The sequence below is a fragment of the Maylandia zebra genome, linkage group LG11 (genome assembly GCF_041146795.1).
Source record: "Maylandia zebra isolate NMK-2024a linkage group LG11, Mzebra_GT3a, whole genome shotgun sequence".
Taxonomy (NCBI): domain Eukaryota; kingdom Metazoa; phylum Chordata; class Actinopteri; order Cichliformes; family Cichlidae; genus Maylandia; species Maylandia zebra.
The window spans coordinates 30,240,803-30,266,063 of record NC_135177.1 but is presented as its reverse complement, the minus strand read 5'-3'; the positions used below and the strand labels follow the sequence as shown (position 1 = coordinate 30,266,063).

The following is a 25,261-nucleotide window of genomic DNA, read 5'->3' as shown; positions in this document are numbered from 1 at the left end:
AGACCTTTATTACCACAGATTTCAAAGCTCACTTGCTCTGACCTCCTGTAATCTATACGATTGGTTGTTAGTGATGTTGGTGACTTGGGAGCTTATTATATGTCTGTACTTACTATAAATTATTATTTGGAAGCCCATCAGCTGAGTGAATAGAAGGAAAAAAAAATCAGAACACATGGAGGCGTGGGGTGTGGTGTGGGCTGGTTCTTCTGTGACTCTCTCAGCCTGTGGATAATCTCACAACTTCATACACCGCTTTGCTCTGCAGCTGCTAATGGCAGTCTTTGTTCTGCTTTGAGCTGCAGTGAGCACATAAACCAGCCCCCACCTGCTGCAGGTTCTGGTTAGAGGAGCCCTCCAGATCTCCAGAGCAGAGCTGCAGTCCATGCTTTGGACTTGGTGTAACCACAAAACAAGATCCTCTTTGGAGAAGCAAGTAAAGCATGCCTGTGGTAAACACTACATGTTGCCATATAATTACCTGTAATTGTACTACTGAAATGTTTGAAGTGTTACAAAGCCTTTTGCCAAACACAGAGAGGATTATTTCATGCCACCTGGACTGAAAATAAGCTCAAACTGGCTGATATAGTGGCCCAGCCCTCCATACCAATAGCAGGAGGAATAATAAAAATGAACCAATCTGAATTTACTGGGCCAAATGTAAACAATGTCTTCTTACATCAGGATAAGCAGAGATATAGTAATGTGAAAATAAAATAGTGATAAGTGTTTCAGGAGCATTCAAATCAGCTTAGATCTCGAAGGTTACTGCTCCTAGAAACTACTAAAACCGTTTCTTCAGCTGTGGTTTGTCGGTTCATTTGCTACTGATTGGTTAGGGGAAAACGAAACAAAATAAGCCCCCTTGCACAAAGAATCTATCAACACGCAACTACTGCCAAACAGAAAGAATAAAGGAAAACAGAAAAGCAGTTCAAGATGAACATTAAATGTGATTTAATTTACCATATTTTTTAAATGATACATGCAGCTATTCTATCAAGCACAAAGATGAAAGAATGGAAGTTAGCTGACGTGGTCAAAATTACTTCTCGACACTAAAAGATCAGTGTCAGAGCCAACAGCTGAAACCAAAGCGCTATCAAAGTTTCCACAATGTCAAACTGAAACACAGTCTGCTTAGCTCTAGGACCACGCTGTCAGGTCATGAGTCACACCTTTGAAAGTTGCTACCACATTCTTCTTACTGTCTAACAAATAAAAGTTTAGATAGCACTAAATATTGAAAATTACTTTCCTAACATTTAAACTTGAAGTTTTTTGATCATGACTGATTCTTTTGGACTCATTTTTGTACAGTAAGATCTTAATTATATTTAAAGTTTTAGGGTTTGGTTCAATTGCAAAAAAACAAAACAAAACAAAGACATCTGTCATGTAAGGAATCAAACTTGCTGCTCATAAAGAGACAAAATAGAGACATTGTTTCAGAGATGCTTTCTGATTCTGATTTTTTTTTTCTTTAACTGAACAATTGAGTCAAAGTGCAATGAACAGAAAAGAGGCAACGTAAGCACAAGCCGCTGTGTTGTGCACTAACAAATCCCCAGAGGGGACAAGGCGTTTGATGTGCAATGGGGCGGTGAGTGCCACACAGAGCCAGCCCTCCCCCCAACCTCCACAAGCTCCCTGACATTGACTAACAGACATGCACACAAGCGCACACACACATACACACACTTCTCCTCAGAAACAGCTGACGTTTTAACAGGCTTACAACAGCTGACAGGCTACAGGTGGGGCAGAGGGGACCCTTCATAAGTCCTCTAACCCACCCCTCCTCCTTTTAGTACCCGGCTCATAATTCCCCCTTTGCAATCCACACACACACAGAGACGCACACACCTGTTGTGACTCCAGAGGAATTGTCCTCTGTGAAAACCCTTACTTCATACTGTATCACCCACCTACTCTCACAGACACACACTCTGTCTCCCCCTCAGTACATTAAAAACAGGGCTTTATGACCCTTCAGCATGTGTTTGAGTGGTTCGAGTGTGTGTTTGCTCTGTCCGACTGTAACAACAGATGCTACCAGAGAAGAGAACTACAGGCTAAAAGCACTAAGCTCCTTTGCCTTGCTTCAGTGAAGCCGGTGCTGGCATTACAGCGAGGAGAAAACCATGCTGTCATGTTAATCCATAATCATTTTAACCCACAATAACCCTGGTTTTCACTTCAATCACCACTGTGTAAAAACAGTTTGACTGTATGTGGATCTTATAATCCTAAGGTCACATTAAAGTCTATTTATTATCACAGAGTATTAATATTCTTTAGATTGTTGAGAGAGAAACTTTTCGGGCTTTTAGATTCTGCAGCCACACAATGCAATTCTTCCTTTGATGGTGACAGAAAAGCTCTGTCACACAAGCCTTATTCAGGAATTTGGAGATACCACCCCTCTTGAACATTCTCCAAACGCTTTTGTCAGACATAGTTCTCTCCAAAGTGAATTGTGGTGAAGCGCAGCTGAGATATTTAGGACGAGTATCTGTTTGTAAAAAGGAGGAAAGCTGGAAAGAAGAGAGGGGATTTGAAAGCGCAGCACTTCTTTGGATTGGATGAGAAACCATGGGGTGAAAGAGAAAAAGAAAAAACACATATCTGGATTATGTATTCTTGCTGGGTGTGCAAAACAGAGCAGAAAACAAGTTTCCATAACTTCGAGTGCAGAGTTTTTCTTCTCTTTTCATCCAAAAGGTTCCACTACAACAGGGAGTTATTTACCAATATTCAGTCATATTTGATTGTATAACTTAATAGGAGAAGAACACATAAGATAGGAGATAGCTGGTAGACTTTTCTCAGGCTTCAATCAGGAACTTTAAGAGAAAATTAACAAGTAACAGAACTGATAAAGAGCTGCTCAATTCAGACATTAATTTTATCATTATATTATCAGCTATACACCCTAGCCGGCTAATGTGAGTTACCGCCAATGGCTAACGTTAGCGTGTGTGCTGGCCAGGTTAACATTTATGATGACTGTTTAATCTCTGTTATTGAAATGAAAGCTTTACTGAGCTACCAAGTCGCTTTCATAAAGGAAGCGACGTGCACTGACTGAAGGTGGGGGGAGTACTATGTATTTTTTTGTAGCCACTCATGATTTTTACATGTACTAATCATGCCTGCTCCATATCATTCTGCATTTCTATTGAATGTATAGCAAATGGTGTGATGCACAAGTGTTCCACAGGCAGCCCACTTGTGCTGTGCTTTGCTGGACACAGCAGGGTGCCGCTATTGCACAGTGCATAGAAAAGAATTGGTTGCAAAGTCCAACACAGCACATGCATCCTATGTGAAAGGCCCTCAGTCTTTAAGATGCTTTGCCAAGATACCTGCGCTACTGTTCATGTGTTCAGCTGCTAGTGAGGGAAAGGGTTATGGGCCTTCTTGCAGCCGTGTTTTATGAAGTTCTATGTCAGCAGGAGGAGGCAAAGGTGTCACTCCTGGTATTTATACTGTGGCAACTGAGTATCTAATCTGACAAATTTTAATATAAGTCAGCGTCAGAGTATCAACTTTTCTGACACACATACTCAGTATGTCATGGTCCTGGGTTGTGCGACCCAGTGTTTTGTGTTTAGTCTATTTTGATGTTTATTGTTTGTTTAGGTTCATTAAGTTATTCCAGCTCATTTGTAATTATATTACCCTTGTATTAAGCCTCCCTTGCCCTTCATGTGTTTAAAGTATGTGTGTCTTGTGTTGTCAAGTTCATGCTGTCGCTTCTGTCATCTTCCCCTGTACTCCGTCTCCCTGGTTCGTGCGTCTACCTGTCATGAGTCATGTCTGCGTGGTTATGTTTAGTTCATGTCATGTCTAATCTCCATGTTTCCTGTTTTACTTTGAAAGTCTGTATTCAATGTCAGTGTATTTAATTTCACCTCTCCTGTCCTGTCGTTAGGTTCATGTGTGTCAGCTGTGCTCCCATGTGTGGCCACTTCCCCTGATCATCCCTCATGTGTATTTAGTCTCGATGTTTCATGCAGTCTGTGTCGCGTCGTCTGTGTTCCCACCCTCCATGTTGCCACAGCCAGTCTTTTGTATTCATAGTTATGATTTCCTGTGTCTTCATAGTTTATCCTGGTATCACTTTCCCAGTTTAGTTATAGTTTAGTTTTGTCACTGCGCTTCTGCCCTGTTTGCACTCCTTGTCTTCAGCCACAATAAAGGCTCGCTTTTCGTTCAACTCAGTTTCGTGTCCACGCCTGTGTCTGCACCTGAGTCCTCCACACACTCTCTACACGGTCTGCCACTGCGACCGTGACACAGTACACATACGAACTACAGTACAATACAATAATATTTTTGAGCTGTATCTGTTGTATGTGAATTATGACAGTTGCAAGCACATAGAAAAGCAGCTGGATATTATTATAGATCTACAGCTACTTAGGAAGGATGGATCAATGGGTGATGAATGATCAAAATCTGTTGCTTTGACATCAGACACTAATATAGAATTCCAGTTTTGCTTCTTCTGTCATTAATTACAGTCTGGCCATAACAACTAACCAGTGGATAAACTCATTAGAACTTTAACTATTGCAGTGGTAATTCAGTTAGTCACACATCTGGTTATCCAGTTTAGAGGAAGTTAAAGGCTGTTGTTAAATCACTAATAAATGTAGTTAAAGTATTCTGGAAAGATCACAGACAGACATGGTTTCTGTTTCCACAAAACAAGTAAAGAAACATGGTGATGCTGATGAGTGCACTGCAAAAGCATTTGAACATATTCTTATCTAGTCTTCCCTCTGCTCTTGTTTTTCCCTTGCACTCTCGCCGCCTTTCTTTTATTTCTTAAGAGAGCGGGAGGACTCTTTCTCTCTGAGCCTGGTGGTGTTCCAGCTGTAATGTGATAACCAGTTCAATAACATAAACAACTGCCAGAATCCTCCAGAGGAAGGATGCAGAGAGAGCGGGAGTGTGTGTTTGTGAGTGTGCGTGTGTGTGAGTCAGTGGGTGGATGTCTGTGTGTTTGGCTTTACATGGGAGCGCATGTGGGCTGGAGAGCAGGAGAGGCCTGGGCGAGAGGTGAGGACGAGTCAGCCATTGAACACCATCAAATAAAACGTTATCTAATGCCTGCACTGACACGGCCCGCCAGAAAACAAGTACACTCTCTATCGACTGAAAACACGGCTGTGCTTTTGCCCGCGAAAACACTCCTCGCTGACGCCGTGAGCTGGGTTTGCACATCAGAAAAGAGACATGGATTTCAGCTGCACTTAGAAAAGCCATCAGAGTATCTGAAGCCTTTGTAAGAACAAATTTAGTGACTTTTAAGACCTTTCTAATATCTCCAAAAACAAGAAAAATACTATTTTCTTACAAAAAGATCCAAGAAAAAGAGCAGCATCAAAAACTGTTCCTTTGTGCAAAAGTGTTATTACAGAATGGCTGGCATCAGCACCTCTTGAACTTGATTTAAAATTAATTATCATGAACAGTATATTATACATCAATCCCCCACAGTGTATTTAAACCCAATGATTACAAAAAGTGTGCAACTAAAGCATAAATAGCTTAATTACCCATTATCTCTTAACCAAATCTCACCATCTTCATCATCACGTGGAAACATCTTATTCACTTCCTGTAGTTTTAGCCAGTCTCCTATAGTGAACTTCAGAGGTGGTATGAAAGTACTAATCATTCTGTCCTTTAACTGGAAGTTCCCCATATATGATTGAGTAGAAGTGACTTGGTTTTTCTTCAAGTGTGTAGCTAATGGATTTTCTCATGATCATGATCTCATGAGACCTCCGCTGCCTCACAAGGTAAATTCTGCTCCATTGCACTTCCCCTTAGTAAAACAGTATAAAATCTTAAACGTCATAAAAAGATGAAGCAGCACAGTTTCAATACGAAGATATATTTTGAACCTCATGCTCTCAGTCACTGACAGATACCAGTGTTTGTGCATAACACACACACACACACACACACACACACACACACACACACACACACACACGCCTGAAGCCATAGCGACATTACATGCAAATACACAAGCAGAAGGAAGTGTGCAACTTTGGAAGAGTGGAAAGGGGATTTTTCAAGCTCCTCCTTCCTCTACTTCTTCTCTCTCTGGAAATAATCCCAACTGGGGTAAGGCTGTTCTACAGAAAAAGAAGAGGAACAAGGATGAATAAACACCCCCCCCTCCCTCCCTCCCTCCATGCATATTCTTTCTCCACATTAGCTTATGGCTATCTTAATGAGCCTTGTGCAGATGGTCCCATAACACTGCCACAGCTGTGTGACTGTAAAACGATGCCACGCCCCAGCAAGGAGGAGGCTGTTATGCATTCATATATTCAAATGAGGCCGTAACCTCGCGTTGGGCTTTACTGGAAGTGGATGAGAGGTGTGGGAGGTGTCTGATTAAGAGTGGGGAGAATGGGCGATGAGATAGAGGCTAGATGATAATGACGGAGAGCAAGAAAATGGCAAGATTTCAGATTAAAGACAGACAGAGTAAATAAGAAAGATGATAGGAAAAGACCGAAAGAGCACGAAAGAGAATGGGGAAAAAGAAAGAAGGAGAGAGGCTTAGTGAGAGACGAGGAGAGTGTGAGAAGCCTGGGTGTAGCGTTTCAGCTCCTGGCTCTTGCTGCTTGCTATTTCAGCTGTGCTGGAGTGCTGGCCAGCAGCCCCTGCTCTCACGCCATCGTAACCCCGTCAGTATGGTGGCACAGCAATTCGGTTGCATTCACAACTGACAACTGAGAGTCTCCCAATTTCTACTTCCCCCCCGTCTTACAAAGATCACATTTTTCCCTCCTTGGTGTGACTGGCAAAAAAAAAAAAAAAAAAAAAAAAAAAATGCTGACTGGAGTCAGTTTCTTTCCAATCCCAATTGAGACCACACAGATCTGTGCCACCAACTCAGATCCCCATGTGTTATAGCCTTCACAGACTCTGATTAGAATCCTCAAAAAGGACCATAGAGACCAAGTTAATCTCACGTCATTTATCAGTGATGATACCCAGACCTTTTGGTAACATGACAGCTAAACTGAGCCACCAACAGCAAAGACAAAACAAAGCAGGAATGAAAACCAAAAACTTAATCAGTTTGTAATCATGGAGTTGCCTAAAGGTAGAAACTAAAGGAATGTGGGGAAGCCCAAACAAAATATCACCCAATGTCCTCTTCACAGCCTGGTACAATTAAGTTGTCTGGTCTTTTTAGCTAGTTTCTCTCTTCAGAACAACCTTATGGGGTGCTTAATCTTAGGACATACTAGCACAGGCAGCTATAGCCCAGAGCTTTCTGCTAGGCTTCTCATCCTCTAATTTAGGTTACTGAACTCAACCTCTAAAAAGTCTTTGTGATATTGCTGCCTTTTGGAGCATTTTAATGGAATTATCTTACAAATAATGTAGAGTGTTGTCTGGAACATCCTGTCCAAGAGGTTTGTGCTCCAGTGTTGTATGTTATTAGTCTGTTGCACCTACAGTGGGGCAAAAAAGTATTTAGTCAGCCACCGATTGTGCAAGTTCCCCCACTTAAAATGATGACAGAGGTCAGTAATTTGCACCAGAGGTACACGTCAACTGTGAGAGACAGAATGTGAAAAAATAAAATCCATGAATTCACATGGTAGGATTTGTAAAGAATTTATTCGTAAATTAGGGTGGAAAATAAGTATTTGGTCACCTCAAACAAGGAAAATCTCTGGCTCTCACAGACCTGTAACGTCTTCTGTAAGAAGCTTTTCTGTCCCCCACTCGTTACCTGTATGAATGGCACCTGTTTGAACTCATCATCTGTATAAAAGACACCTGTCCACAGCCTCAAACAGTCAGACTCCAAACTCCGCCATGGCCAAGACCAAAGAGCTTTCGAAGGACACCAGGAAAAGTATTGTAGACCTGCACCAGACTGGGAAGAGTGAATCTACAATAGGCAAGCAGCTTGGTGTGAAAAAAATCAACTGTGGGAGCAATCATCAGAAAATGGAAGACATACAAGACCACTGATAATCTCCCTCGATCTGGGGCTCCACGCAAGATCTCATCCCGTGGGGTCAAAATGATCATGAGAACGGTGAGCAAAGATCCCAGAACCACACGGGGGGACCTGGTGAATGACCTGCAGAGAGCTGGGACCAAAGTAACAAAGGTCACCATCAGTAACACACTACAACGGCAGGGAATCAAATCCCGCAGTGCCAGACGTGTTCCGCTGCTGAAGCCAGTGCATGTCCAGGCCCGTCTGAAGTTTGCCAGAGAGCACATGGATGATACAGCAGAGGATTGGGAGAATGTCATGTGGTCAGATGAAACCAAAGTAGAACTTTTTGGTATAAACTCAACTCGTCGTGCTTGGAGGAAGAAGAATACTGAGTTGGATCCCAAGAACACCATACCTACTGTGAAGCATGGGGGTGGAAACATCATGCTATGGGGCTGTTTTTCTGCCAAGGGGACAGGACGATTGATCCGTGTTAAGGACAGAATGAATGGGGCCATGTATCGTGAGATTTTGAGCCAAAACCTCCTTCCATCAGTGAGAACTTTGAAGATGAAACGAGGCTGGGTTTTCCAACATGACAATGATCCAAAACACACCGCCCGGGCAACAAAGGAGTGGCTCCGTAAGAAGCATTTGAAAGTCCTGGAGTGGCCTAGCCAGTCTCCAGACCTCAACCCCATAGAAAATCTGTGGCGGGAGTTGAAAGTCCGTGTTGCTCGGCGACAGCCCCAAAACATCACTGCTCTCGAGAAGATCTGCATGGAGGAATGGGCCAAAATACCAGCTACTGTGTGTGCAAACCTGGTAAAGACCTATAGTAAACGTTTGACCTCTGTTATTGCCAACAAAGGTTATGTTACAAAGTATTGAGTTGTATTTTTGTTATTGACCAAATACTTATTTTCCACCCTGATTTACGAATAAATTCTTTACAAATCCTACCATGTGAATTCATGGATTTTTTTTCACATTCTGTCTCTCACAGTTGAAGTGTACCTCTGGTGCAAATTACTGACCTCTGTCATCATTTTAGGTGGGGGAACTTGCACAATCGGTGGCTGACTAAATACTTTTTTGCCCCACTGTATAAGGTTTATGAAAATCAAGCTTACAAGGTTGAAGCCAAGATAGTGGGTTTAAAATTTAGAGTATGGAAATCACTGGGTATCATCAAGGCGGTTGTGTCACTTCAAGTTTATCGTTCATACAATGAACTCACGCATGATTCCCCCTCAACACCACCAAATGCAAAATAGTTCAGGGTTAAAAGTGTATAGTAAATTCAACTATTCAGACGGTACCATGAAAGCCACAAGTGACTTTATTTCTTTCTCTTTTTTTTACCCATTTCAACTGCTTCCTTCTGTAAGGCAAAGAGTTTGAAAAATCTGGCGTTCACTTTAACAAAACAGTTCCTGGCAAAAGTTTTGAGTCAGCAAAAGACTTCTGATTATGAAACATTTCTGTTTCTGGAGGCAGAATGATCCGTGTTTCTGAATACTGAATGATGCATCTGAGGTAGTACACTTTCCTAAAACAGATGCATGACATTTGAAACAAAAATCTCTTCTCTTATACATCTTTTTTTTTCCCTCTTGTAGCTTCCTCCGGTCTTGTAGGTGTGCTCCTTGATCCATGTCCCAACTTCATCTTTTTTTCTGCTTGCTTCTTCCTTTTTAATCTTTTTGCGAGGGATTGTTCTCAGAGTTCTCTGGCAACAATACCAGATAGACCTCCAGTGAACCATCAGTGTGCACAAAGGAGACTGCAGCTTGAGTCATTCAACAGAGAAGCCTTAATCTAAGCTAAATATAATGCTGTGGATTGCTGGCCATTGTTGATTCTGATTCTCAGTAATCCTCCTGGTATCTGCTGCTCTTACTGGATTTCTGGCGAAGTCAGGAACCTTCGATTCCAGCTGTGTTATAAAATGCCGATTTTGTGATGCTATGAAAGCAAGGTCCATTACTATGAGACAGAAATCCAAACTAGGACACTTGTTTTTTTATTTCCTTTAAACATCAGTAGGACACTGGAGTGAGTATGAAAGCATTAAGTTTTGAATTAAAGTCAGAAGCAAGACAATACAGATCAAGTTGACCTTATTTAATAAAGTTTCACTCATTAGAAGTATTCCAGTTTATGGATTTAAATCAAATGTTCATTGATATTAGAGGTTTAAATATGTTGAGTCCAAGTCATCTAATTTTTTGATCTCATAAACACAAAAATGTTATTTAGATTAAATAAGCAACAGTGCAAGCAGCTTATTTGATTATTTCTGCTTTTACTAAGTGCTGTTTGTTTAGTTTATCATTTCTCTTCTTTTCACTTTCTTTTTTCTCTGTTTAAGAACTCCAAGCTTACTAAGTGCATAGGAGAATTTTTAAATAAAAAGGCTGTAATGCTGAAGGTTGTCAGAAGCTGAACTAAATGGATTCAAACTGAACGCAAGTGGATTTTGATAGTACGGCCTTGTCAAGGTCAAACCAAGATTGGTTTTCTGCAGTGCAACCCTGAGAGTGCTGCGAGTGCCCATCAAGCCCTGTTACTAAAGGTTAATCCTGCAAATTGTGTTGGGTTTAAGTTGCATGAAACCTACAGAGAAGCAGCGGGCTGTGTCTTGATCCAGGGCCAGTGGCCTTTGATCCCACTGAACACTCTGTAAGATATCCATTTGGCTAGTTTTGCATTAGATTATTTCTTTGGTAACAAGTGTATTAAAAGAAGGAAAACACAACTTAATCTGGATAAAGTGCTACAGTGAAGCACACTGCACAAGGCAACAGAGTGGGATCACAAAACACCACAGACTCCAGGAGATGAAATGTAATGAGAGGGGCAGAGACCTGCAGACTCCAAAATCCCTGATCAAAACAAATGTTACGTGCATTCAGTGTTTTTATTTTCTCATCTGCTTCTACCTCGTAGTCAAAACGAGGTCAGCCCAGATTTCCATTTTGGCTCCAAAGCTGGTTTTCCAGCAATTTCTTCAGAGGCAGACCAAATATATTTAGCACCCTGAACAAGATATTTTTAGCCAAGAAGGAAAAAAAAGCCAACAACTGAGGGATTTACCATTCAGTTTTTTTGTTTTTTTCCCCATTTCTCTTCAACTTTTATGCACCAGACCTTCACATAATAATTGCATCTCACAGAGCGAGCAAACACGGTATACATCAACAACCTTTGGAAATTATTGCACATTTTTATCAGCGCTGAAACCAAACTTTTTTTTTTTTTTCAGTGCTATTAAGTAGTTCAGGATTCAGCATCTAGCTCAAGGGCACTGGCAGAACACTCAGGCTCCTGTGACCTTTCAGATTACCAGAAGGTCTCTTTAAAGTCCAGGCCACCCTCCTGCTCTACTTCCCCAGAATCTGTCATCTGAGGACAAGGAAGAGAAATTCTCTGCTGCTGTTGATCAGGGAGATGAATGGAAAGTCTGTGGTAAACCACAGAGGGCTGATTATGATTTAGGTCATAATTAGAATCAACAGAGAGCAAATTTTGTCAAACAGGAATTTGGGATCCAACTTTCTCTATAAGATCAGAGTCCCTGAGTGACATATAAAGGTGAGACCAGCAGTCACCTTCCATATAGAAAGCCACAACATCTCAAGGTGTTTTCATAGCAACAAAACTTCCAAATATTCTGCATCATATTTTGCTGATCAGTATAGAGCAGAGGTATATCTCACAGGTTTCCTCTTCAGTGGACAAAGTGTAATGGCCATATTGATTAAATGGCCCCGGGAACTAAATATCCCCAGAACCTTATTCACAAACCAATTCAGGAACCAACACGAGAGCATTAGCTCAACTGAAAACACTGATTGGTTGGCAAATTGGATCAATAATGGATTAAATGAACTCCCTTTCATACTATAATGACACTAACTTCTCATTATGCCACCTTTGCTTGTTCACAGCGAATGGAACAAATGGCACTGAGGCTCCAGTGTGTTTTCAGATAACATGCTGATGTACCCGAATCAGAGGTGTGACGTGAAACAGAACAGAGTCGTGGTGTCTGGTGTAGAGTGCACCATAATACTGGATCTCCCTTTCCCACAGACATTGATTCAGTCTCTGGGACTTGACTCTGGTGCCGGCTTAAAGGTGCAACAACAATATCTGCCTATTCCATTCCTTTACCTTTCACACAAAACACATACAGAATATAAGCACAACAGTCCTGCACTGAACACACTGTATGAAACTGGTCATTGTCAGCATGAATATTACCTTACACCTGCCATTAAACCTAATTCAGTGCTAGAAAGTTTTGGTATCAACTGCAAAGAAGTATCAAAATAGTCTTGTATCCAAAGCTACCATTAAATACCTGATGGTGTGATTTTAGGATGGATCCCAAATTAGAGTTTTGCCAGTTTTAATCTATTTGATGGAGGCAAAGTTACTTTTACTTCAAAAGCAATTAGAAAATTGTTTTTGTAGAGAAACAGGCATTAAGTTACAAAAAAAAATCTATAAATAAAAGGTTAGTTTTGGTATTTGTAACAGCAGTGGCATTGATTTTTTTTCCTAGCCGCCTGCATGTAGATGAGTCTGTAGACATGTCATTGCAGTTTGGAGCTTCTGTTTCATATGTTACTGACAGTGAGAGCTCCAGAGCCCCAGAAAGTCCATTCTAATAGTTCCAGTCATTGATATACCTTTTTTCTGATGGTCACTTGCACTTTTCTATTTCCTGTGGCAAATAATTTTTTAGAAGATTATAGTTTGATTCTTGATCCAGTTGGCCAATCAGAATCAGAACCTAAAATATGACATTTCTGCCCACAGCACAATAGATAGAGGGTTACTAATGCATTTAAACTTAGGTTAACCAGCTCTTGGATATACTGAGATGTCTGGTTTTCATAACTGAAAATGTTTTCATTTTTTGGAAAGTAAAAAAGATAGAAACTTCACTTCTATCTGATTGACTGATTGCAGTTTTGCATTCAAAACTATAACTTAAAACTTTAATTCTAGAAAGAAATGTGGTTGCTGTTTGAACAAGCTGATGTGAAGCAATAAAAAATGACTGCTGACATGAAAGAAAAGCACATTCTAGGATTCTTTTAAATCTACAAGTGAACTTAAGAGGTCTGCTTATAAAATAGTTATGTATTTTGAAGATTGAATCATCTGTTTTATTAAATATTGAATGGTGAATTTAACAGGGCAAAAGTGTTTCAAATGAATTCTTGCAGACATGTTTGACATTTTATTGACCTCTCACATAGTGATACAACATCTTCTCACTATTCAGTCAAATGAAGACAAGTAGAAAGACAAATTGCAGTATATTACAGCATCAAAAGCTTAGAATGTTTCTCTAATGACCATCTCAAGTATTTAGGTTTTAAACAGGTTTAATGCTAACCTTATGCAAATGCTAGCTACCTTTATCAAAACAAAAATATACCAAAGGCTTTTTGGGTTCCTTTCTAACATTCATGGACTACTACTCAAATAAACAACCTATAGTATTAACACTTTGAGGAGGAGATGGACAACACTCCTAATCACATCCCTAGTTACATACAAATGTGAATTTTTTTTTTTTTACAATGTAGCTACTAATTTTCTCAAAAGTACTAGACAATGTTATACTATTTTGGTACTCTTTGATGAAAAATGGTTTTTCAAGTAGTAACTTACATTTTAATTTTATATCCATCTTGTCCTGTGCCTTTTAGATATCATCTGTCAGTCAAGCAGTATGGATGGGAATGATGTCTCCTCCTCAATGAACTTTCAGAGAGTATCATAAAATCATCAATCAAATCAATTGTTCTTACTGGAATGTTTCTCAGAGGAAAAAACAGAATAAGTAAATGTTTAAAACTACATAGAAGAAAATATTTGATTCCAAAATTACAAGACATCTCTGAGTAAGGAGCAATAAAATAATTAAATAATTTATAATACTCAAATTAAAAACAGTTAGCCAATTGATATTATTTGTCATATTTTGTACCTTAGCTCTTAACTTAATTAAGATTTTTACATCATTGTTATTTTAGTATTTGCATTCTGAAGAGCAGATTAGACATTACTGTCCTGAAACATGCTGAGGATCTCACCCAGACCACAGCCTGTCCAACACAAACACAGCTAAACTAACAAGAAGTCTCCATTGAGCTGTTTGAAGCAGCCTCCATCCCGCACAGCCATAATCAACACTCCACTCCACGACTCGAAAATCACTCCACTCGTTAAGCTACCTCTTCACAGAAACACACACACACTTCAGTCTTCCTCAGGGTGGGCCCTGATCACCTCCCTGCCCTCCGGACTGACTCCCCCCCACATCTCCCCAACCCGATCTTCTTCCCTCTTCTCTATGTGCTCATTACCTTAATTGATGTTTAACCCATAGATCAGCAGCTGATGATGGCCCAATTAAGAGCTTGCTGGAGGACAGAGATTAGTCCTGTGTAAGTAAGGGAGTTTGTTGGCCTGCAGTTACAGCTTTTGTGTACCCTGATTTTTCACTTTGGCCTTAAGGGTCAAATCAGAGAGACCATGTTGGCAAGTACTTACAGGCTACATGAGGAAACAATTACAGTATGTACATTAGGGAATTTTCACCAGTCACGACAGCAAAGCTGGTAATATTTTCAGCTCGTGAGTCTGTGTACATTTGTCTTCAGTGCCAAATGTGGCCCTGAAGGGGACCTGGTTCTGGTTTGAGTACTTTGGCAGGTGTTTGTATGTCTGTACAGAAATTTAGTCAACATGAGTGAATGACTCCAGAAGTTGGGTGGCCAAGGGGACCCACAACTGTCTGTTTGTCCGCATGTTGACAACATAAGAGCTTCAGTACCATCCAAGATTAATTTAAAAAACAAACAAAAAACACTCATGTGTTCGAACCATATGCATCATATACCGGTGGAGTCCAGTGCTGCCCAAAGTGACTAGTTTCATTATCAGTGAAAACACTTTTCTCTGTTGCCCCAATTTTATTTTTATTTTTAATATATATATATATATACATATATATATATATATATATATATATATATATATATATATATATATATATATGGGCGATATATCGAGTTTTTTAAAAATATCGATATATTTTCATACGAGATATAAGATGTGACAATATCGTTTATATCGATATAGTCTATGTTACGTTATAATTATACTTGTGGAGCCGCAGGTTTGCCTCTCTTTCGTCCACTTTTGTCTCTACGCAATGTTACTCGGCCTCGCCTCTCCTTCACTGAACACAACTCCGCCTCCCCCATAACTTCACCTGCAGGCAATGACAAGATGAAAGCGGAAAATCTCCGTTAGCGAGTTACCGTGCGTGGGGCTGGACGGCGTCAACGTGTTAGCGAGCTAACCGCGCTAACGACATGCAGCCAGGAGGGGCTGCACGGCCTAAAATCCTTTCATTTTCTCAAAAATCGACAGTGCGCCTTATGTATGAATTCTGGTTGTGCTTACTGACCGCGAACCGATTTTATGTGGTACACAGCGCTCAGCAATCTGTCAAAAAATGTTTTAATATGACTTTGCTATTCTATGGAGCTGCACCGCTTGATGGATTGTCGGAGGATTACGGCTACCGAGGAGGAGCCTCGCGGAGTGATACGTACTGTGTGTGTGTGTGTGTGTGTGTGTGTGTGTGTGTGTGTGTGTGTGTGTGTGTGTGTGTGTGTGTGTATAAGGACCACAAATGGCACCTGTTCAGAGACGTGGTGCAGCTGTGAAATCTGTCTCTTTGTTATTATGCTCAGCGTCTATTAGTTTACATTTTGACTGCACAATTGTGAGCTTTTTGTTATGCACAAAAACAACATTGTTTTCTTTTATTTATGGACCATGATTATTTAATAAATGCTGATAATTTATTTTTGAGTAATTTCTTCATGTACATCTACGCTGTATATAAATAAAAGTGCCCGTGTGACATCTGGGACACAGTGTGACTAAGAACTCTCTTTTTGTTCTTAACTTATGGCTTTAAAAAAAAAAAATCGAGATATATATCTTATATCGCCATCCAGCTAAAAAATATCGAGATATGAATTTTGGGTCATATCGCCCAGCCCTAATATATATATATATATATATATATATATATATATATATATATACTTCCAACACAGACTCCACCAACCATATCTTTTTCAATTCAAGAAGCCTACATCAATTTAATTTACAGGTTGATGATTTTAATTTGGTGGTCAACCAAAACACGCCATTGCTGCAGCAGCTCTTTTCACCTTCTGGCTTCTTTAAATCGCTCGTGCATAAAAGCCCAGTCTGTTCTGAGCGACATAAAAAAAAACATTGTTTGCATATTTTTATGAACATAGCATAGTGAGGTTTAGTTACACAAAACTGGTAACTAAACCTCACCATTCATGTGCACACATTCAAGCCAGAGCCATAAACAAGTCACAACATTACAGGATGGCGTTAATATTTCCTGGATTATATGTGTTATATTGTCATGGATTACTCACAAACAAGCCATCTGAGGACAGGTCAGAGACATGAAAATACAGTAACCCAGACACTGATTTCCATATCAGATGTAAAGTTTCTGACAGTCTGCCTGTTTTGCAGTTATTTCTGTTTTGTTTTGGTTTTTTTAAACATAGCTTTATGGACATGCGAGCAAGGCAAAGGTTAACTACATACATATTATCTTTTGTGACTTTGCAGACCTTTTGCATGCACAAAAAATTATGTAAAATGTTAAATGGTACATTAAAGATCGTAAAAATTGATATGGCTAAACAAGATATTTCAGGTCTTAAACAGTTTTAGTTCCTGCCAATAAAATAACTCAAGTTTAGAAATATCTCTTTTCCCTGATGTATTCAGAGGTTTATTTTTCACTGCTTTAACATCGCATAAAATAGAAATTACAAAAATCTAAACAATCTGTGACGATGTTTGAAACCAAATAATAAATGCATGCTTTTATGGGGTGGTATAGTACTTTTAACAAGGTGAGACAGATGGTGTTCTCACTTCACTGAGATCCTGGAACACTGATATTCAATGCCACGTGTAAACCATGAGGAAATATCCTAAATCCCACGTAAATGTTTCAAAGAGTTTAAGAAATACAAAGGTGGATCCTGTTTTTTTTTTTTGTTTTGTTTTTTGTAAAAAAAAAAAAAAAAAAAAAAAAAAAAAAAAAAAAAAGACCAAAAGATAATCATATGCTGGACGAATAATCAGATTTCTTCTCTTCTTTTTTTCGTCCAAGTGTTCCCAGCTGGTATGAAAACAAAAGCTGGTAAATTACAGCAGAGCTCAGAGCCGAGCACGGTCATGCTTTGCCAAAAAAAGCATTTCAGATCTCCCTGATATCTTTATCGCCAGTAGTTCTTGTCAGGAGACGTAACACTTCTTGGAAAGTTTGTTTAAATTCAAATTTTGGCATAACCAAACCCACGATCGCAGATACTTACCGTTTGTCCTGATATCTGATTTTATTTAATCATTTTAAGAAATACAGCAATGTTCAATTGATAGTTTTCTGTAATTCAAATTCTTTGTCAGTTGCACATAAAGGCTGTTTTCCAAACCACGACAATAGCAATTTGACAAAAAAAAACAACAACAAACAAAAAGCCTTATCTCAGGGTCCGCATGTTTTTTTCCAGTGCTTTCAGCCACATCCCATGGTCTTCCATTAGTAGACAGGAAATGTTCCGCTTTAATAAAAGCTATTTTGGTATTCCATTCGTGAAGTTAAAATCAATTTTAAATATTTCACAGCATTACTACAGAGAGATATACACACAGATTTGAAATTTTGCAGTAGATTTAATTTCGATTTACTACCACTAAATTGTATTTCAAGTATCGATGCCCCCAGATTGCCAAAGAAAATGTTGGCTTGATTGGTTAAATGGATTTTTGCAATACTTAGCGCAAGTAACAGCAAACTGTATCCGTGTCATGTAACATTGTTCAATAAGTCCTATTTATTTTGTTTTGCTTGTAATCCGAGCATGTATAACTAAAAATAAATCAAATCTAAAAATCTAACACACTGAACTCTTCCACTCGAGGTCAGGGGAAAGACAACAAACAGTAGGCGCGATGAGCGGCAAATCTCGCCTGGGCTGGTTCCTCCACTACACGTGGGGCTTCTCTGGCTGCAAGCACAGAAGGGAGGCCATTTTAAAAATCACAGCAGGGGGTGAGTGGATTGTGAGGTGAAGCTTGCTGCTGCTACTTCCCACATTAAAAGGCTGATGGTCTCCTCTTGGTACAAAAACACCTTTGGCTTTAAGTTCCATTAACAGAGCGGGAGTGAGGACATTTTTTTTCCTCTTTCAATGTGCCAGGCTAAAGCATTGCCCTGCAATGATTGAATCATGGCCATAATAGCAGAAGGCAGAGGCCTGCTGTGCGGCTGAGTTCTTCCTGTTCTCCTTGCTCAGCGTGGGAACAGCCATGGATAGAATCTGCCCTGGAATCAGCACACAAAAGAGGCCATGAAAGCAACAGGACCAGAGCAGGTAGTAATTGCTCCTTTCTGCTGAAATGCTCCGTCAGTTTGAAAAGGAGCATGGCTTGTGGTGCAAGGCTTTCAGTTTGACAACGGTGAAGGGGTGACGCTTATCTAACCCAACCTACAAGAAAGGCTTTTGCGCCATCGTGGGATGAGAGCGTGGGTCAGCTGAGGGTGAAAACACAGGGAAAACACATACCCAACACAGATGCTTTACTACTATTATACAAGGCCAAGTCTGAGTTGAAAGGGTAAACAGGCAAATCAATGAGATGGCAGGTGACTTGCCCTGCACAACATGGTAGCGACAGTAGCACAGCTTGCCTCTATTCAGCAACTTTCTTATTTCTTTTCTCTTCAGTTTCCTTGGTGCTGAAATATAAAACAGGGTTTTTAAGTTCCACGGCATGCTGATGTAATTTTCTGCTCTCACTAGCTAATGTGGCCTTGGCTTCAGCAGTGATTAAAGCCCATCAATACCCAGCCCAGCCAACAAACAAATTGATTAATGAAAATTAGACCTCAGACTTTTCCACTATGAAAGTCAGGAAGGTCTTGACTAATGGAGGGCTCTGGAAAATCTGTCAGGGAACAAATGCACTGCTGCGCACTTGTTCCTTAGTTTAATTCAAATCTCTGGTACAGTGTCTAAGCTTTCATTATCCCAACGTAGGTAAGAAGTGTTAGAATTTGGTCGTATTTTATCAAAGCTGCTGCTTCAATTAATGATCAGGTTTAACTAGCACATTAACTAGCAGGCATACTGCCAGAGCCCAATTATCTAAATACCCACATAAATTTAAGAAAACACACTTGCAACATTAGTACCTCGTGCATTTTTAGTCATATCACATTACAATTCTTGGTAAATAGAAGGTTTTTTTTTCTAAGCACTTTAATGACATTTCATGCCTCCTCCTGCAGTTTAAGACCAACATGCCTCCTTAAAGTGCTCGGAAAGATTACAAAAAGTTATTACTTCAAATCTCCACATGGCATGGTAAATGGGGGCAAGGTAAACAAACATTATCCAACTTGCTGGTTAGTACTGATTTCAAATTAGTCAACCTTCTGAGTCCTTCTGGATAAATGGCAGAGAGTGGTGAAAAGGAAACCAGAGCACTGATGAATGATTAAATACAGAACTCATTCCTTTTAAGAGGCATTTTATTTTTTCTTCATAAAACTGTGATGGCATCGTTAGATAACATCTCTTGATTTCATTATACTGTGAATTATTCCACTAGTCACACCCCTTTGATGTTAACGAACTGAATGTTAAATAACTTCTAGATTGAGTTGACTGGCCAGTTGATCAGGGGAAAAAAAAATTTAACTCCGCAGAAAGAGGTGAGGTTCAATCGGTTAGGCATTCTTATTGTTTCAACAGGCTGGTCCTAGAGGTAATTACACAGGAATTACATATGACAGGCAGGTCTGTCAACAACCTTTGACGTTGCTTATCATTTTGAAAAAAATAATCCGCCTAGCGTGAGTCATTTATTAAAAAGGTTGCTGCTGGCTATTTCAACACATAATCCTTACGTGCGCACTAGTGTCTTTAGCAGGTGGCTTGCTTCATTTATGCATTTGCTAGAATTAAACTTTAGAGGCCTTTTCTATGTCCAAGAGATAAGAAAGAATATAACACGTAACATCAGTACCACAGTGGTTCAATGCAAAACATAAATTTATATATTAAAATAACATTGAATGGTTTTTTTTAAGATAGATTTTTGCCACTTTATTTTACTTTTTGAGTGTTCTGCTTCCTTGATAATTAAAATAAGTAAATATTCAATAATTAAAAGACCAGTTGCTGAAGATGGTCCCCTGTAGAAGATGTGAACTGCTGCTTTTGAGCCTCATGTAAGATTCACCAATGGAGAGCTGTTGAGAGCTGGAGCTGGTCAATGTTGAGCACTGCAGAGCAAAGCGCTGTGTGGAAGTCCACAAACATGCCAGCTATCACCAGTTGTTGGATTGACAGCGGCAGGCTGGAGAGTTTTAACACGTCGTCCAACCCCAGCCCTAATATGAAATAATTAGCTGACTAAATTCAAATGAAATTAATGAATAACTCAGTCGGTTCAGTCATTTATCATCAAAACATTTTCTTCTCACAGCTTCTCCAAAGGGAGGATTTGCAGCTTCTCATATTGAAAATTAAATTAACATTTTAAATTAATTTATTATTTGGCCAATTCACAATTTTCAAACACTTAACTAAACTTTTTTTTTTAGTTAAGTATGAAAAAACAATCAGCAGCCTCAGCATTAATGCAATTGCATGCGTTGATACATATAAGGACACGTCCTACGAAGCCATCAAACTGAATGTTTAAATGCTGTACACACAAGAAACCACAGGGCTGTGTATTTAAACACGTTCAGCTATATCACTGTGCTTCTGACAGACACCGACAATCTGCAATGTCTGGAAAATGCGCCGGCTGACTGCCTGTGTTTGCAGTTCAGCAGGAAGCTGCACCAGGAGAGAATGATTGTACTTCCTCAAATTTGCAGAAGCAAAGAGAAGGAGGGGGCACACTCCCCCCACTGTGTTTTGACTGTGTCCAACAGAGCACACGATGGGAGCACATGGTAGAGCTCTGGCATGGAAAACCTCAACCAAACCTGGTTTTGTTCGTTTTGTTTTTCCCCATGTTCTCAATCTCAACTCTTAATTTGGATTCAGCAAAATTTATTTCAAGATAATTCATTTCAACGATAAAAGTCATCTCTGTAAGTTCTATCCTAGCTTGGATGGTGTTTTGACTGGGAATGAGAGCTATGTACAGATTTGCCGGCAGTCACAGTTCTCAGGGACACAAAAGCCCATTATGACAGTTGAGCCTATACTGTAAGTTATCTGAAGCATAAGCCTCTTTTCATTGAACAAGTCCGGTTACAAAATAAATTTTGCTCAATTCATGGGTTGTATTCCTATATGGCCACACAAGCATAGGGGAGAGTACTTTGAGACTCTATTGCACACCTAAGAGCAACTATTTTGCCTCCTTTTAAAGGTGCACCAGAGTGCAGCAGTGGAATAAACTTCTGAAGGAGATGGCAATGTTTTATATAGGACCTCTGATAATGTCAGAATCAGGATTACAGCCAGCAGGGTCACACCTCACAATCTCGCATGGAAGTAAAAGGATAAGAGAGATAAGGTGATGCATTAGTAAGGGGGATAATCGCTGCCTGGACATTTTGATAATGTCAGAAACACAAAAAGCATTTCTTTCAATCAGTCCAACTTCAGATTTTACTCACATATCTTTTTAAAAAGATATGGCTGATGTAAACGTTAGTGTTTTTAGTACAAAACCTAAGCTAGAGATTGGGGGAGAACAGCATACAATACAGGTGTTAAGCTAGGGATGCTGCAGTTACACCCAAACCTGTGACCACCTTTACGTCTTAGACTTAAACTATACTAGAGAATTAAACTGGGATACTGGCAGCTTCAAAACAGCGGCAAACTTTCAGGCAGCTATCACATTTAAGATGTTAGACCAAAGGAAAGCTGAGGGAGACCAGGAGAAGATCTGATGTTGGCAGGTCCAGTTTTCTGGATGACGTTCTGACTCTGTTTTGAAGACTGATTTCACTTGAGAGTTGTAATTTGTTACTTCTTAGAACTTAACTTTCATGTCTTGATGCACGACATGTTCATATTAAGATTAAAAAAGCAAGATAAAATCTATTTTCGGTCTTAAGTAGTAAATAAGCAAATTCTTCTGTGAATTTTAACAAGGTTTTTTTTATATATATATATTTTTTTTAGCTTTCTGATTTGATGTTACTTGAAATGAGGAATTTAGTTGCAATTCGTGATACTTTTATATATTCATCAGTGGTTTAATGCCCACAGTCAGTTCTGCCCTCCATCTCCATATTACCTGTCTTATCAGGACAAACACTCATCTGTGGTGTAAGCTTCTAAGGCGAACATGCCCTACTGACAAAGACTCACAGAGAACACCTAATCTGTTCTCCTCTGGCTGCTGCGACGCTCGCTAGCACCCTTACCTGGACTGGCTCCCTGGAGAGCCACTGACACCTTTTTGGCAATCTGGACTTTACCTGCAGGCATTGTTGAACCGCTCATCTGCCAGTGTTGCGGTGCATTCCTCTGCTGCACTAGATAATGATGTAATAGATAACTGTTCCTCCTGCCTCCTGACATGCCAGACTCGTCTCTAGGGACATATTCTCATTGTCTTGCTGCCCTCTAATCCCAATCACCTGCCTCTCTGAGATGCTGTGCGTGGGAAAAGAAGGCAGACGGGCCCCTTCTGATTTCAAGCAAAACTCAGAGCTGACTTGACAGCAGCTTTATTTGGGTTTATTGATGCCATCATTACGGGCTGCTTCCACGAGTAAAATGGTTTCCGGGTTTCAGGGGGAAATTAGAAGTTTGATGGCACTCTCTCCCGGGAGAGAAGCAATTACGCACGGCAATGAGAGCACAATTGTCGGAAATGGGCTCATGAAAGAGACATAAAATAATTCAACAGCCGCGATAGCTTAAAGGATATGAGGGAAAGCGTCCGATGTGGTTTTTGATAAAGAAACACAATTTCACCAATCACTACAGTTTTCCTAGAGCAAAAACTGCGCTCTTCTCTCTTCATCTGCCCACTTTCTCCGCAATGTAAACCTGTCATTTAACACGTAAACGAAATTGATGGCGCAATAAAAGTTGCCAATAAACTAAACATGCGTTCTTTTCATGGAATGAAATTGCTTTGAAGAAATGAAGAGAAATCACGTCAAAACCCGGCTGACACTTGTCGTAAATCGTTTCTGACAGCTCTTAATGGAGTGTTATTACTGTTGCGCACAACGCTCAAATCCACCAGCTGAGAGATGCTGTTTACTGAAGGTCTGTGGGACTGAAACGTGCGAGCACGCAGTGAGAAGTGAGCTCTGACTGTGGCACTGGCATTAACTTAGCAAACTACACGAAGAACTGTTTTCTTGATACAAACACTGACAGACACTTGGGAGGTTTTACACGAGCACCGTGCACATCCTCCTCAGAGTTACCACAACCACGGCTCTGTGGCAGTTTTTCAACTCCGACACAAACATGCAAACACCACAACAACAAACAACACGGCGACTGGACACGCAGTTGCCAGAACTGCCCAAACACAGGAAGAGGCAGGAAAAAAATGAGGCAAACGTGAAATGCGGACACAAGATGGTAAAGAGTGACTTACCCGGGCAGTGTCCACATCTGTTGGATGAGACGGGAGATTCAAGCGTTACACTTCGTTGCATTCAACGCGTTCAGGCGGTTTGGACGAAGATGAACTCTCCGCCGAGCGCGGTGGACTACCAATTAAAACAATTCTTCCTACTTGATGTACAATGTAACTATTTAGTTATGGCAAATGGTGCCTAATCTATCCTGAGTGGCATTGCTTTAAGATTGACAGGTGCGCGACCAATGGGGGGCGGCTGTCCGCGATGCCTCGACCAATGAAATTGTCGGTGCGGAGTTACTGGAAGGTGAGCTGAGAAGTAGGAAGGGCTGATGGCGACATCATGTGTTAAGAGTTTATATCCCTCCGCTTGTCTTGTTTTGAGAGCAAAGACACTCTCACTGCTTGTTATTGTGGGCTACATTAACCGGAAAATTGGAGCTTATGCGACTTAAGCATATTTTGATTGTTTTTTAATTCTTGCTTTAGTTGCTTTGAATTCCCCCCTTTCCCAGATCTCCCACCATTTAGGAGATTTTCGTATAATTTTCGCGGGGAAACGAATAAAAACAAACGTTTTAAATTATCGAGTGCCATCTTTTTCTCTCGCACAATAGATGTTTAGGTTGTACATTTACCTAGAAAGGCCAAAATACTGCCTCTTTTCAATATCCAGTCCCTGGATAAATGTTAGGCTACGTCCTTTATTTGTTCTATTCGCATAGGCAGTCCTATTATACATGTTGCAATTAAATGAATAAAAATTAACTATTTGATTTCCGCGTGGAAAAGTTGTGTTTGTACTGGGTGTCCACCGAGTGGGGTTCAGTAACTTTCCGCCGCCCTACTTAACCGTTCTTGGCGGAGGAACACGATGTTTACAGTGGGGACATAGGGACGTTACCTTGACACATGTAGTCAGTTGGCGCTTGTGGCGGAGCAGCGGGAGAAACACCTGCATGAAGATTACTTTTGCACCCTCCCGATTAGACTTCTTTCTTTCTATGTTAAAACATTTTACTCTTTCCAATTTCAACGGCGTGTGTGCGTTAGACCACGTCACGTTACGTCAGCACGGCGCAAATGGCTTGGCTTCGAGAAGTCGGCTAATAAGGCTCGTGCATGAGATAGCGTTACGACTACAAAAGGTGACGTCACGGTCCTGTAAAGTTAGTTCAGCGGTTTGTCAGTAACTTTTTAATACCCGTGAAATTATAAAATGGAATAAAGTCCGACTTAGAGACGTAGAAAATAGACTTTTAAAAAAAAGACCCACTTTGATGAATTTTCTGTGTCATACAAACTAATAAAAAATCTGCAAAATGCCTGCAAAGTAACTGACAGCTAAAATGTTCATTAAAATGTAGTCCGGGCGAAATATAAAGTACTTGGCAAGAAATAATACTTCTCTAAATGTTGGGATGAATGTAATTTGTTACTTTCCAGCATTTAATAAATCAGTGGAATGTCAGGTAAAATAATTTAAAATAGAATAACAAAAAAGAA

General features: G+C 40.1%; 1 protein-coding gene across 2 annotated transcripts in view; it reads right to left on the bottom strand.

Annotated features, from left to right (window-relative positions):
* Positions 1-23,988, bottom strand: part of mef2d (myocyte enhancer factor 2d) — a 105,793-nt gene extending 81,805 nt beyond the window's left edge. For both annotated transcript variants that reach the window (XM_004560111.5, XM_004560112.5), the window contains exon 1: positions 23,771-23,988. The gene's annotated coding sequence lies outside the window, so the exon portion shown is untranslated. The remainder of the gene's footprint in view (positions 1-23,770) is intronic.
* Between the last annotated feature and the right edge of the window lie 1,273 nt (positions 23,989-25,261).